At 34.8% G+C, this 14,587-nt stretch overlaps 1 long non-coding RNA gene across 1 annotated transcript in view; it reads left to right on the top strand.

Annotated features, from left to right (window-relative positions):
• Nucleotides 1-13,349, top strand: part of LOC112133091 (uncharacterized) — a 42,445-nt gene extending 29,096 nt beyond the window's left edge. Inside the window, exon 3 of the long non-coding RNA XR_002914758.3 lies at nucleotides 3,226-13,349. This is a non-coding gene — a long non-coding RNA (uncharacterized LOC112133091). The remainder of the gene's footprint in view (nucleotides 1-3,225) is intronic.
• The last annotated feature ends 1,238 nt before the right edge of the window (nucleotides 13,350-14,587 follow it).

Here is a 14,587-nt window from a genome sequence, read left to right as displayed (position 1 = left end):
TCTTTTGGATTTTATTTTGCTAATTCCTAATTTTTGATTGGAGGTCAGACATTGCAAATTTTACTCTGTTGGGGGCTGAATATTTTTGCATTCCGATCATATTAGGATTTTATTGTGAGACATGGACAGTTACTAGGAAACAGTTTGATATTTTAGCATCTTGTTTTAATCTTTGGAAGATGGGTTCAGAAATACATTTAGTCTAGGGTTCCTTTTTTCCCCTATTACTAAGAGAAGACCATTCCATTAAAGTACTCCCTGAATTATGAGTTTTTCTACTTTGTGCTGTTGGAAGGAGGCACTATTCTTCACCCTTTGCATACCCCAAGCAATGTTGCCATAATCCTGTCAGATAGTTTTTTTCTCAGCCTTGAATATTTTACTCACACAAGTGTTGTGTATTAGTCCATTTTCACACTGCTGTAAAGAACTGCCTGAGACTGGGTAATTTAAAAAGAAAAGAGGTTTATTTGACTCACAGTTCTGCATGGCTGGGAAGGCCTCAGGAAACTTAAAATCATGGTGGTAGGTAAAGGAGAAGCAAGTACCTTCTTCACAAGGTGGCAGGAGAGAGAGAAAGCACAGGGGAAACTGCCACTTTTAAAACCATCAGATCTCATGAGAACTCCCTCACTATCAGGAGAACAGCATGAGGGAAACCACTTCCATGATCCAATCACCTTCTACCAGGTCCCTCCCTCAGTACCTGGGGATTACAATTTGAGATGAGATTTGGGTGGGGACACAGAGCCAAACCATATCATTTGGTAACCAGTACTTAACTGAACATTCCCTGGAATTTTCTCTTCTGCAGTTCTTTCTTATTTGTGAACTTTCACCAGCTTTTGTCTGGCCACATGTCTCCAACAGACTAGCCAATGCTTGTTTGCATTGTTACTGATTTCCAAAAGCAACAAGCAAAGGAGGACAAGCCCTATTGTAAAAGCACTCTTTGAGCCTCTTGGGTCACTTTTGCTACAATCCCATTGGCCTAAGCAAGTCACATGGCTAAGCCCAGAGTTAATGAATGAAGAGATTAAATTAGTGAATAGATGGAGAGAGAGGTGATTTATTAGAGGCCATTACAATAATAGTCTATCACACAGTAATTATAATAGCTGAATAACAAGTTCCAGAGACTATATTTATTTAATCCAATAAAAAGACCACATCTGGAATAGCAGTTGCAATGGAAGATACCATCTGGTATGACGTACATTACTTTTCTCTTCTCCCAAGACTCATCTGTCTTTTGCAGATATCAAAAAAGAAATTTTAAATGAGGGTATAGTGTAATGGGAATCACCACCTCTGCTTTTTCATAGTTTTCTGGGTAGTAATAGTCTCTATAATACCAAAAGTGATATAGTCTTGCATTTGGATTACTATTTTTATAAAAGAGGGTGCTCCAAATATATCTAATAAAATAAACATTTAGATTGTTAGAGAATTTATCATTTTACTTATAAAAAATCTTACTCATTGTAGTTTCCAAACATAGATTTTAGGTACAAACTTTCATGAAGTGTAGAAAATTTAAGTTCTTCTTTCAATAACATATGTCAGGTATCTCAAACTCTTTAAACCTATGCCCACTTTCAATAATCAAAAACAACAAAAATCTTCTGAGTCATTTTATTAACATCTTAAATTTCACAATATGTTAGTATGATGAAAAATTATAAATTCGATATGTTTCTTATTCTATTTCCAGTTTTAAAAGCACTTTTAAGAGGAATACATGCTTTGTTATCCTCCTTTTAAAACCATTTACTTAAATGTTTGAATGTTGCTGTTATATCTTTAGAACTCTTTTCCTCTTGAGGATAATATCCACTATTTCTCAACCATTCTCAAATGTCAGGGATATCATTCTTGTCCTAATACTTAAATGTACTCTGCAAATATGTTCTTTTCCCTGTTTTGTGACAAAGGAATCTGAAATAGAGTTTGTACTCAAATTTACCCTGAAATCAGCCATAAAAACTTAAGGCCAATATAAAATATAAAGTAAATACGAGAGGTAAAACTTTACTGCTACACTCTTAGGGTCCCTGATTTGGCCCAAAAGTTAAATAGGCATGAGATAGATTAAAAGGACAAAAGAATACCAATTTAATATTAAGTTTTATGTGACATAGAAGCCCTCATAAGGAAATGAGGCCCAAAGAAGTGGGAAAATCCATATGATTTTATATTAGATTGATCAAAGAGAGGGAATTACAGAAAAGTAACTAAATTATATGAGGAAGCTAAAGGAAGATAAGAATTATTTTAACTTGGTCTTTTTGTATAGAATTTTCTCAGCTATGACTCCCCATAGAAGAATGTTTCTTTTCTCCTGGTACAGGGAGGGTGTCTTTCATATGGGACCTTTTATCTCCTGTAGTCAAGAAAAAATAGTAGATTAAAATATTGTTTAAATCTTCTGTTTTTCAAGTACCTTTGGCTCAAAATAATCCTTATACCAAAGTATTATATTCTGGATGGCTTCAGAAGCCTGAATACAATGCAAAATTCAGGCTATTCTGTAAATAGTAACAATTAAAGTTTTATGAATGAATGAAATGCAATATCTTTTAGAGAATAAGAAGAATGAGAAAAGAAAGCTGAAAACTGAAGTCTAAAGAATCGGTAAAGAAGTCTGAGAGACAACTCTGACGGACAGGGTGAAGTAGTAGCATATTGTGTAAACAAAGATGTAGGGAATCTTTAAACAGGCTTGTATAGCCAAGGTAAATGTGGTCATATAGACCCCAACAGACTTCCAATTTGAAGATTTCTTACATCAGAGCATTTTTCAAAACATAGCTATGTATCTTTAGATGTACTTGTAAATTTGACATTTGTTTACAAGTTGCTATTAAATTAAGCATCAAAAAGAAAGAAGTATTTTATTACTTCATTTATGGAAGGTGCATTGAATATATTTAAATGTTCATAATTTTAAAATCATATTATACATATACTTTTGTATTGCAATTCTAGTGAAAAACTATCCACTCAACATTTAAAAAAGAGACAAAATAGGATCCTTGGTTTTCCCATAGTTAATAAGTTCAGCAAAATTTTATTTATTGGGATCTTTCATAAATAATAATAACACACCATGTATTTGTGTAGCTCAAAAACTTTTAAATACAAGTTTATAACATTGATATATGTTATTTTAGCTACAAAAGCAGCCTTGGAAATCGTTAAGCATAACCACTTCTTTTTTTTCAGATGAGAAAAACCAGAATATGATACAGTTTCCTGTAACACCTCTGGTAACTAAGCCTTAAACTGGGCATGGACATTGCTCCATGGACTACAACCTCTCTTATTTTAACTGCATCAGTGACACTATTAGGTCAAACATATTTCTGGCTATTTTTATTACTTCGGAAATGTTCATCTGGTGACTCAGCAAAAACACTAATTATCTCATATTCTTTCCCCATTTTGGAGAAGGACAAATTGAGGATTTACCATTCAAGAAAGATATAATAATAAAATAGAAATAAAAGTGCATAAGGATTTTCTTCATTTTCTAGAACTCTTTTCATGACAAAATGTTTTTAATTAAAGATGAGTTAAATCAAAAGAATGGAAGAAATTAAACGAGACACTTATTTTTTAACACCTGCTAACAGGTGCTAAAATCTGTTTGAATTCTGTGAATGATGATTTCTGTAGCCAAAATCTCATTATCATAAAACCCAAGATCAAAAAGACTGTGAAATACTGAGGCTGATTTAGTTTTCAAATGCAAAGCAGCAGCTGGATTAAAGCAAAAGGCTACTGGAAGAACCTGGAGAGACACAACTGACATCTTTAGTCATCGGGTGCACTCTCAGACAATGAACAGACTGATTGGACATACAGAAATGGGAAAATTCATCATGTTCTTATTCTAATAAGTTTCGTTTCAGGAACCTGATGAATGGCAAGCTGCAGCAGGTTATTCTTTTACTCAGCAAAGAAAATACAGAGGTGATTGATACTGGGAGGACATAGGTGGAAACAAAATGCTTTTGTTAAGATTATATTTACTCTAAAATAATGCCATATATAAAAGTTTTATCCAAGAAAAGTTCTTGTACAATACATATATATCTATATTTACGTATAAATATATACATATGTCTACATGAATGTAGATATATAAGTATGTACCTGTATAGCTACATGAAATACATATTCATATATACATGTATATGTATGTACATGTATATCTACATAACATACATATGCATATGTACAAAAAAAGGTAATTGAAACAAAGAATGCTTTTTCAAAAGTTGAGATTGATATACTCTCAGCTTTGATAAAAGTCTAATATAAAATATACTATTAAGGAAAAAATTCACTGTACCCCAAAAGAGTTTTTAAATGCATTCTCCATTATGCCACACAATATTCTAATGATCACCTTTCAATTTATTGCTAAGAGGATTCTTTGCCTCTTTAACAGGAATAATTCTATCAAAGTATAGAATGTCTTAGGAACAAAGTACACATAGTTACTTAAAAAGAAAGAGAGAAAGAAATTAAAGCTGCTGCTCCATGTAATTGCAAGCTCAAGTATTATTGTTATTATTATAGTTGTTGTTTTCTGGTTCTGGATCTTGTTATTTAAAATAAGAGAATGAATTCTGCACAGCCCAGGAAGTAATAAACAAAGTGGAAAGACATCCCATGGAATGGAAAAAAATATTTGCAAACTATCCATCTGACAAGGGATTAATAACCATAATATATATGGGTAAGACAAAAGAGATTTTTGGCACTGTAAGAAATGGGGCACACACACATCTGTAAGTATCAATTATTATTATTAATGTTTATTAGAAATGTGGAGACTATACTAAAGGTGATTAATTTTTAGGCCTTTACTAAATTTCGTAGACACAAAATTGTTTTTTCTCCATTAGCTGTTGTTTTTATGTGCCTAGTATTGCCTAATAATTGCTGTTTTGTTTTCTAAAAATATATACTGCATATATATTATAAACATATGAAATAAATATACATATTTAATAATAAAATAGTGTGTACTCTGCAGAAAACATAAGAAAATGCCAGAAAGGGCAGATTTTCTAAAATCACTAACTACTCTACTCAGCTAAAGATTTTCACTGTTAAAACATATGACATATATCTACAGTTATTTTTTGCATTTTTCCCCATTTAAGCAATAATTCTAAGTTCATATACTGAATAACCATTTTTCTTCAATATTTAAAGAGAAATTTTTCTTATAACCTACTTAATTTTACATAGATGCATTTCTATTATTTAGAGTTTTCATCCTATATTTTTTCCTGTACCAACTACATGCTATGCTATTATGCTTATTGAAAATTTAGGAGCTGATTTCATATTGAGCTGTATAAGTTGTCTTTTCTTCTCCTATTTCAATGTTCCTTGACTGGTGTTATCAGTTATTCTCACATATAAACTTCTCAATCCTTTTATCAAGTTTAAAAATTCTGTCTTTTTCCTTTCTGTCTGATTAAACACATTCTCTTGATTTTCTTCACGAAATAGGCATAGATTATTATAACCATTTCTTTGTCAACCTATGAAACTTAATTAGAGGCACCCATATAATTTTTTTAACATTTTTATAAGCCATAATAAAAAGTAAAATAAAGTGGGTAAAAAGAAGTGTAATAACATATTTGATTTAAACAAATATATCCACAATATTATCACTTTAACATCTAGTTAAGACAAAAATTATTCAGATATTTTACATGTTTTTATAGCAAGTATTCAAAATTTGGCATGGATTTTATACTAACAGCACTTCCCAATAGGGAATAACCACATTTTAAGTGCCCAGTGATCACATGTGGGTAATGGTTACAGTATTGGGCAGCAAGGTTCTAGGCACTGATTATAATAAACCAAAATAAAAGAGGATGACGTGTGTCTTAGTCTGTTTTATGCTGCTATAACAGAATACAACAGACTCGGTAATTTATAATGAACAGAAATGTGTTTGGCTCTTGGTTCTGGAGGCTAGGAAGTGCAAACATGGCATCTGGTGAGGATCTTTGCATCACATCATCACATGGTGAAAGGTGGAAGGGTCAAGAGAGGGCAGGAGCTAGAGCAAAAGATTGAATGTGCAGTCTCAGAGCTTTCATAGTCAGCATTAATTCATTTATGAGGGTGGAGTGCTTGTGACCCAAACATCTATCATTAGGCCCCACCACCCAACACTGTTGTATTGGGGATTAAGTTTTTAACACATGCTTTTTGAGGGACACAACAAAACCATAGCAATACAGAAATTAAACACATATGAAGAAACTAAAATAGGATAACAGGTAGATAGTGACCAGAAGTATAGAGGCAGGCAGTCCCAATCAAATAAAATCTAGTGTAATATCATTGAGAAAAAAAAAGGCGTTTAGTACTTTTGAGAAATAGGAGGCAGGGCTGGGGTGGTCACTGTGGCTGTGGCTGAAACGTGCTGCCAGATGAAATGGATCAATGAAGCAAGGAAAGGTAGTAAAAGCCAGTTCAGTAGGGCCTCCTCGGATTTTATTCTGTTTTCCATGGAGAGCCACAAGAGAGGCATAAGCAGGAAGATTACATGATGTGCTCTGTGATTTAGAAAATAGAAAACCACGCGATGGCTGCTGAGCAATGAATGGACTACAGTGTCAGGAGTGGAAAAGCAGAAGAGAGTTGAGGGTAAAGCCAGGGAAACCATTAATGGTCTGCTTCAGTAATCCAGGAGTTAGAGATTCGAAACTCGAAAGGCCTGGAATTGGTGAGAAATGGTTGGATTCAGGATATAATTCAGCAATGGAACATGGACGACTTATGAATAGATTGGTTATAGGTTGTGAAGAGGAAAGATGACACTATGATGACTGCTAAGGTAGGAATGCATGTTGATGCTATTTACTGTGGCAAGGAAACTTGGAGAACAAATGTAGAGAGATAAATTAGTAGTTACATTTTGGACGGTTAAATTATTGAATGTCTTTTAGGTGGAGAGGCTATTAAAGGTTATAAGTCAAGGGAAAATGCTAGATTAGAATTTTTTAGTTAGGATTTATGGGCCAATAAATGGCATTTAAAAATAAGGAAACTGACGTGATTATTTATGATGAAAAAAGTATGTTAGACAAGAAAGTGTTTCAGAACCAAGCCATGTTGTAATCTGACATTTAGAGGCCAGGCAATGGAGAAAGAAAGAATCAAGGACGGTGACAAAAGCAAGTGAAGGAGAAAGAAAATAAGCTTTAGGTAATATCAAAAAGTCCAGAGATTTCTGCATTTCAGGGGTAAAGAGTGGCAAACACTAAACTGCTGAGGAGTTAAGAACACTAAATGTGGCCGGGCACAGTGGCTCATGCCTGTAATTCCAGAACTTTGGGAGGCCGAGGTGGGCAGATCACGAGGTCAGGAGATCCAGACCATTCTGGCTAACACGGTGAAACACCGACTCTACTGAAAAAAAAAAAAAAAAGAAAGAAAATTAGCCAGGTGTGGTAGCGGGCACCTGTAGTCCCAGCTACTAGGGAGGCTGAGGCAGGAGAATGGCGTGAACCCGGGAGGCGGAGTTTGCAGTGAGCCAAGATCACGCCACTGTACTCAGGCCTGGGTGACAGAGTGAGACTCTGTCTCAAAAACAAAAACAAACAAACAAAAAAGAACATTAAATGTAAGCATGATCATTGATTTGGGCAAGATGTAGGTTATTGGTGACATTTACTAATTGAGAAGAGTGTGCTGAAAAGTTAATGAAAAGTGAGGAAGCAAAAAGAGTAAGTGTAGACAGTTTTGTCGACATGTTTCCTATAAAGGAGAGAAGGTAATTTGAGCAGGAGATTAGTGGAGGATTAAAAAAAAAAAGCAAAGTGTTTGATTTGTTCATTAGTGTATTTCTTTAAAATTAGTGATACCGAGACATGTTTACAAACTGTGATTGGTAGAAAAGAATAAATTAACCATGTAGAAGAGAATGGGATAATTGAAGAAGTGAAGTCCTTTAGGGTACAACAGCGTATGGGAACCAGGCCTCATGTAGAAACAGGAGCACTTCATTATCACAAAAGGGGTGACAGAGTACAAGCAGGTAGATGAAACTGTCGTTAAGTTAATTAATTGATGTGGTATTGTATGCATTTTTGTAGGAATTATGTAACAAATTCATCCACTGATACTAAATGGGGAAGACATTTTTTGAAATGTGTAGTCATTCTTCAGAATGGGAAAGGGAATTTCCTGAAGCAGTGATATGATTCATATCAAGCAGTATTACTGTGAAATTAGCAAGCATAGCTCTGTAATTTTTCTCCAGTACCGTTCAGCTGCTGTGGATCAATGTGAATCAGCAGATGGCTCAGTATAAACAGTATTGGGCTTTCATCACTGAGTAAAAGGGAAGATGAGGGGCATGGGAGGCCGAGATATTTGCAAAGGCAGTAAGGGTCCTCTACGTTGCATTTCTTCCTTAACCTTACTGTTTTTCTCTTCTGACCATGAGGGGTCAGCTAGAAGATCACTGACTCTGTAATTCTGCAACCAGTAGACCATAATATGATGAATCTTTACTGAACATATTGCTGTGTCATGACCCCCGTTATGGAAAAATGTGCCTCCTCAAATTCATGTGTCGAAGCCCTAGCACCCAGTGTAGCTGTATTTGGAGATGAGAACTCTACAGAAGCAATTAAAGTTAAATGAGGCCTTAAGGGAGGGCCCCTGATCTGATAGAATTAGTGTCTCTATGAGAAAAGACACCACAGAGCTTCCTTTCTCTCTCCCTGTGCATACACTGAGGAAAGTCCATGCAAAACCATAACAAGGAGGTGTATGTCCACAAGCCAAGAAAAGAACCCTTGCCAGAAATGAATTGACCAGCACCCTGATAATGAATTTCCAGCTTCCAAAATTGTGAGAAAATAAATTTCTGTAGTTTAAGACACTCAGTCTGCAGCATTTTGTAATTGCAGCCTGAGCTGACAAACACAGTCCCTTTTTCTCTTCTCTCCCAGAAGGGTCAAAAAGGGTATTTGAGATGGTACCATAACTTGTAGGAGGAAAGCTAAGTTGGCGAAATTTTACAGCATTTCTTTTGTTATTTTTTCGCTGAATCTATTAAAAAAGAGGAAATGAAGCAAAGTTTGAAAACTTTTGATAAAGCGTTTATCCCCCGCAAAAGGTAGTTATCTCCATTTAACAGGTGAGAAAACAAGAGCCTTAGGAAGGTTATAAAATTTGATTAACGTTATGTGTTAACAACAAAAAACGAGATGAAGTAATGTGTCAGGGGTCTGGGAAATCTTTAAACATGACAGGATTAAAGCTTATGCTAACTAGCAATACTGAGATTTTACAGGTAAAATAAAGACAGTTGCAAATATCTCAATTTGAGCAAGCCTCTTGGCATTTCTGTGGGTTAATGAGTTAAACAGACAGCCAAGGTGAACACCATATCACCAAATGGGGCATTGTGTAGTCAGGAATGTGTAATTGCCAGAAGAGGTATAATGCCATTATTCATGCTCCTGGAAGGTAACCTCAGAACTCATGAATTTTCCAAGTGAGAGAGTGTTTTTGTTATTCATGGTGGGCCCCTTGGACCACAGGAGGTAGTTGATGCTAACCAGGTGACTCAGGGTTTCCTGGAGCCACATCATATCAGTCCAATCTCTGTACAGGAGTTTTTGAATATTGAGTTCAAGTACATATACAATAAATCAATTGATCATAGAGAGATAATAAACTCTTAATAAAACTTGAGACACCGAAGCTCAGGTGAGCTGCACAGGTTTGTAATGTCTTATGCATATCATTTCAGATCAATGGCTGGAGGATAATACATCTTCAGAAAGATGGAACCTTTGCTTTGGGAACCCTTCCAGACTGCACCCTTTGTGTTCCTTCCCTTGACTGATTTTTTTTTCCTCAAGAGACAGAGATTTTTTTTTTTTCCTCATGACGGAGTATTGCACTGTCTCCCATGCTGGAATGTAATGGCGTGATCTCAGATCACTGCAACCTCCACCTCCTGGGTTCAAGCAATTTTCCTGCCTCAGCCTCCTGAGTAGCTTGGATTACAGGCTTGTGCCACCATGCCCGGCTAATTTTTGTATTTTTAGTAGAGATGGGGTTTCAACATGTTGGCCAGGCTGGTCTCTAACTCCTGACCTTGTGATCCACCTGCTTCGGCCTCCCAAAGTGCTAGGATTATAGGCGTGAGCCACTACCCCAGCCTCTTGACTGATTTTTAATGTGTCTTTTTCCTGTAATAAGTGTAGCCACTAGTCTAATAGGTTTTAGTGAGTCCTGTCTTTCAGAACTAATCAATTTTGGAAGAATTCATTAGTCTTTGTAATGAGAATTATTGAACCTGAGAATGATTTGGGGAAACTCTTGAACTTACAGTTGGTGTCATAATATAGGGTGATCTTATGTGGACCCTTCCCTCTGACTTTATAGTTGGAACTCAACTTCTTGAAGTTAGAGTCAGACATCATGAACTTACTTGGCCATCTGGAGGACTGTGCCAATAACTTCACAGTTCGACTAACTCTCCATAGACTTAAGAAAGCTTGAGTTAGATGTCAGGAAAAAATAAAATATTAGTTCAATTTAGATTACACTTTTCTGCAGCATATCCAAGTAGCAATATGTAGAAAGCAATACTAAAGAATTAATATATCCAATTCTTGAGTTCAAAACAGAGATCACAGGGATGTGAATTTGGTTGTCTATAAAACATAAATTATATTTGGAAACTTATGGGAATGGCACCATTCAAGACAAAATTATGAAGAAACAGTTACCTAATTACTTTCAGAGGTTCATTCTGTCATGTGAGAGGTGAACCAGTGTTTCATCACACACACAAAAAAAATGTAGCATGGCTAAATAAATTTTAGAAATTTTTAAAAAATAGTACTTGATCTTTTAGAGATTCATAATGAATGCTGGTGGATTATATGTTCTGAAAAGCTATTCTCTAATGTTTAACTTTGGTTCTTTGTTTAAAAATATGACTTTGGAAACATAGTTATTAAATATTATGTTATTTTGCTAAGGCTACCATAACAAATTAACTTCCTCACAGTTCCAGAGGCTAGAAACCCAAGATCAAGGTATTAGCAGGTTGGCTTTTTCGAAGGGCCTCTCTCCTTGGCTTGTAGATGGTCACCTTCTTCTTGTTTCTTCACATGTAATATGTTGAGAGATACAGGGGAAAGGGTGTAGAGAACACATATTTTCAAAGCATATGCTGTTTTTCTTGTCTGTTACTATTACAAATAAGGGTTAGCTATTATATTTATCTGGAAATACTACTTAAAACAATTGCTTTGGTGATAATAATTATAGCAATAGAAAACTCTAAATTACAATTTTTTATCACCCTCAGGTACAATAACATTCATTTAAATTCTGGTCTACAAACCAATGATTGTGTAACAGTTTCTTCTGCTTAGTTATTGTGTTCATTTGTTGTCCAGAGTACTACTAAAACTAATGCTAATGTAGTCTTCCAGCAATACAGTTTCCTTTAAACAATGGAATCAGGAAAACCTCCAGAGAAGTTTGAATCATAATTATTGCCCTTATGTAATGTTCTTCATAAGACCTACTTTAACTCCCCTCCAAATTTTTCACTTCAGAATAATCAGTACTTATCTCCTATGAAAGCTGCAAGGTCTTGAGGATGTGATCTGAGTCTTATGTATAGTTACATCCATTACTATAATAAATATTCACTGTTAAGTAAATAAATACAAAATATTGGCAACTGAACTTTTTCTGTCTTCAAGTCATCCACACGTTGCTATAAGGACTGACTCATAATAGCCCATGTAAGGAATATCAGAACATCATGATGAAATAATTTTAGGTTTCTGATTTTAAAAATATAAGCTTGATGTAAAGGTTAAGGAGAATTCCTGCCTTATACATTTAATATAATTAGATGGAGAAGGAACATAATCGTGATGGAAATAGTTGAAAAAAATTGAATGTGTATATATATGTATATATATATGTTCAGAAAAATAGATAATTTTATGTTATATTTTCAACTCACATAAAGTATATGAATAAAACTGCCTGACCTAGAGCGTGGAGCTGCAAGTCAAATGAGAATAATTTGTTATTAGTTAACTAAGGAATCGTTGACAGTTGACACACAGGTGAATTTAAAGAACAGTTATAGTGTTAATTAAAACTAATGAGGACTTATTTTTTTAAAAGGTGATGTTTGAAGTAGGAGTTATCCAAATCAGATGATGGAACTGATTGATCTATTAATAGACTGAATGAATCATTCATTTGTTCATTCAAAAATATTTAATGAGAGAATTCTAGGAAGTGGAGACTGGAGATGTAGCAGGAATCAAAAAGATGAGATTCTTACCTTCACATAATTTATATCTGATTGGGCCTTATGGATAAATTAATAAGACAATTAAAAATATTACTTGTTGGGAAGGCAATAAACAAATGGATTATGTAAGTATTTATTTGGTGAAGGATATTCTAGACAAGTAGTCAGAAGGAGCACTCTGAGAAAGTGACATTTATTTGATCTCAAAAAGCAAAATAGTGAGCCTCATAAAGATTTTGAAGAAGGAAATTGGTTGAACTGCTATGTAAACACTACCTCTCTATGACTGTGAATCAGACATCTACCACGCAGAAAAGGAAAATTGTCACTATCAAAAATGACCAACTTACAAACATTCACAAGCACGTTGCAAATTTAATCCCTGCTGTGTCTGAAGACGTGCTGTTATCTGAAGTCACTCATGTTGTGAAACCCAATATCTAGGATTGAGTAAGTATACTCCTCCCATGGGGATGCATGAATAGTTCTGAGAACAAAAATAAAAGTTTGAGCATCCTTTGGCACTTAAAGGTAGTCCATATGTACCTTTTATCCTACCTTCACTACTTCTGATTGTTTTTCTTATCAGTGTAAATGCACATAGATTGTACCCACAAGGGAAGCAGCAGCAACCACATGAAGCCATAGCCACCGGCACAAATAGAAGATGGCGCACAAGTAGACCAGCCCCATTCTCAGTAGTGAACAGACTGCAAGAACATAGCATTTTTCTTTACCAGTGTAATAATTGGTCCAAATTAGGTGTTCTAGAGGCCTCAAATTTTTAATTTGCAACATAGTTTAATTTTTTTTTTGAATCTTTAAAACCTTTTTATTATGGAAATATCCAAACTAATCCATACATAGAATAATATAATGAGTCCCCAATGTGCCCAGGCCCCAGCATAGTTTAAATTTATATTGAGGAACTCCCTGACTTATTCTGACTTAGTTATTATTTCTTCATTTAGTAATAAGAAACTGTTATTCACCAAGTATTCTAAAGCATCATTGGATTTGAACAGAAAAATAGATAATTTTATGTTATATTTTCAACTCACATAAAATCTGTAATTTAATTGGTGACCTTTTGAACAGTTTATAACAGCTGAAATTAGTAATTGCTAATATTGATGTTTTTGTAGCTATAAGGAGGCTAATGTGGGCATAAGTTGTAAAGTTGCATGCTCAATAAGTTTATGGCTTTAAAATCTAAGAGTTAATGAATGCTATAATAGGTTAGTGAAGATGATGTACAACTCCAAATATTAAAAGATTAAGTAGTGTTCTGTTTTTTAAGGCAGCAAAAACTCAATGGAGTTGTAAGCCAATGTTACTCAACACTCAGGAATCAAGTTTAATGTATGGAAAATGAAGCTATATTAGTAGATCATTTCTAAGACTGTTGTTAAGGTAATTTTTAGCTGTCAAGACTATTCCAAGTCTCATTGTAGGAATCCAGACCTGAAAAAAGCAGACAGTGGAAGTACCAATTAAAGCCACAAGAGGGTAGTCTTCCCACAATAAAAGCAGTAATATGTTTTTGTTTCCCTTATGTCAGCATTACATTATTAAAATTCAAATTTTAGAGACTGTCAATTGAAGGCAGAATTTACGACCTGTAATTTTTATAGCCACAAGTATTTAAAACTGTTTTAAGATGGACCAACATAAAAAATAAGTGGAGATGAACCATGATATATTAGTAAGCAAAACATGCTATTTGAGTAATTATGATTTTGTCTGGATAAGTAATATTTTTCAGGTGTAACCAGTTTTCAAAGAATAGTGCACTGTGGAAGTTGTGAATAAAAACAGGATGCTCTTGAACCATACGTAGATTCTTTAATTTTGGGGAACAGAATAGCCTCTCTTTAGAATAATCCTCCAAATTTTCTCTTATTTTTGTACTGACTGTGAAAGGTTTTGCCTTTCATTCTGTTCAAGTGCTTGGCTAAAAATATTTAACAAGGTATGTACTAAGAAAAAATGTTTGTTTGTTTTTTGTTTTTCTTCTTTGAGACGGAGTCTCACCATGTCACCCAGGCTGGAATGCAGTGATGCGATCTCTTCTCACTGCAACCTCTACCTCCTGGGTTCAAGCGATTCTCCAGCCTCAGCCTCCCGAGTAGCTGGGACTACAGGCACACGCCACCACACCTGGCTAATTTTTGTATTTTTTTAGTGGAGACAGGGTTTTGCCATGCTGGCCAGGCTGGTCTCAAACTC

Source organism: Pongo abelii, chromosome 3 (genome assembly GCF_028885655.2).
Source record: "Pongo abelii isolate AG06213 chromosome 3, NHGRI_mPonAbe1-v2.0_pri, whole genome shotgun sequence".
In the NCBI taxonomy this organism is placed as follows: Eukaryota; Metazoa; Chordata; class Mammalia; order Primates; family Hominidae; genus Pongo; species Pongo abelii.
This window is presented reverse-complemented; position numbering and strand designations above follow the sequence as displayed.